Below are 1,977 nucleotides of genomic sequence, written 5' to 3'. Positions count from 1 at the left end.
ACACAAACTAAGCTCTTCCTCCCAAGAAACCACAACTTAAGCAATGAAGATACAGCCCTGAAATATATTCAAAAGATTTACCAACAAGGCATGAGAAATAAATATCACTCTATTCACCAAACGTACTTGCTGTGTAGCACACAATTTCCACAGTTTGTGATGGTAACAAGGAGGGTAGCTTACTTTGATGAAAGTTGGATGTCAAAGAAGCTATCTGGCCTTCAGAGCCTTAAAAGTGCAGCCCTACATTCTCTGAGGGCTTTTGCATTTCATCTATAAAAGCTCATAGGGCTTTTTGTGGCTGAGTTTGAATCATATTTAAAAAATGAAAACCATGTGAGCCTCTTTCTCTATTTTTACTGCTGTACCATTAAACATCTGTAGACTGTCATAAGTGGGTTTACTGACATATAACGGAAAGCAAATCCCTTTATCTTCTCACCAAGAATAATGACATTAAGCTGAGGTGATCATCATTAAAAAAAGAACTCCATGGCTTCAGTGCCCAAATATATTCCTGAACATTCGAGAGAATCAAAAATCCCGTTTCTTTGCAGATTAGAAAAAAAAAAAGTGGGGGGGAAAAAAAAAAAAAGAGTATGGCATAAACACAGACAGCACTTGAATTTCCACACCAAATAATAAATGGAAAAATAAAATAAACTGTATTTCAGCCCTCTTTGACTTCTGAAGTGTAACGTAACAGAAAGTTGAACTTCACATAAAACTTCATCGCACCTTTTAGGTTATTTCAGCAAATTTTTTCCTTTTAAAATATAATACTAATTATTTTACTAACACCTAGAGAACTAGGTGTTAGTAAAATGAAATTGTTCAAAGGAATTATCACTAGAGCCTTCTAAACTCTGTGTCTCATTCTACATCTACTGAGAATCCCAAGATCCCACAAGGAAAAAACAACATGGATAGTTAGGGAACGTCCTGCACTTGGCATTTTCCCGTAAGTGCTACAGTGATGCAATGAACAGGTTATTAACAGTTATGAACAGTTATGAACAGTTATGAACTGAACTATAACAGTTATGAACAGGTTATTATTAAAAACCACAATAAATGAAACTTTTTCAGCTTACTAGTGAACAGAGAAACTTATTATGTGCTACTCAGTTGTGACTGAATAACAATTTATGCCCACTACTAATATTTCAAAGATAACCAGAGCCTGTTTATCAGTAAAAATGTTCATTTCATTATTTTTCAAATTCTCTTAAGGCTGCCTAAAAAAATCTTCATTCTGTTTTTTCTATCCACTCCACATTCCAGCTTTTCCCTCTGTTTAGAGTGCCATAACACTTTTAACTGGAATGATTTAGTTCTATTTATCACACAAAGAGTTTTGAATAAATTGCAAAGGTAGGCAGTCTGGAGAAATTAAGCTGGCTGGAAGCTTTGGATGTTGGCATAACAACATCTAGTTTTGACACTGAGGGTGGAATCTGTGTTTCTTTGTTGAGTGAAAGACAATAAAGCCTTCTGGTGGGTTAATTTATAGCCTTGGGGTATTTTTATAAAACCAAGTAGCTACTTTAATGTTTTGTCATGATGTCTCAAGAAGACATTTGTCAGGTTAGTCCATTAATGCATCAGGAATCTTGTTCACATATTAATAAATTTAGATTAACTGTAAAGATTTTGGTAAATATTTGTCAGGCCTTTGTGGCTACAGGGAATTTTTAAATATAAATGTTAAATATAAATAAATTTAGTTCTATCCAGTCAAACAAACTGGGCAGATTCAAAGGGGCAGAGCTTCAAGCTGCAAAGGTACATTTTTAATAGCACATGAAGAAACGGCCAGAGAAGTATGGAGCCTGTGCGCTATGACATTTTTTTCCTGCAACCCCTGCAGTGTTTTTCTAAATAGTTTGTTAAATAGTGGCATGTTGCCTCACACATGCAGTGTTATTAGCTAACGGTGAACAAGTTTTGCATAAATTAATATATCGGGGGGGGGGG

This window comes from Athene cunicularia (genome assembly GCF_003259725.1).
Source record: "Athene cunicularia isolate RWA chromosome 8 unlocalized genomic scaffold, athCun1 chr8_part1, whole genome shotgun sequence".
NCBI classification, from domain to species: Eukaryota; Metazoa; Chordata; class Aves; order Strigiformes; family Strigidae; genus Athene; species Athene cunicularia.
Note: the sequence above shows the minus strand (reverse complement) of the source record.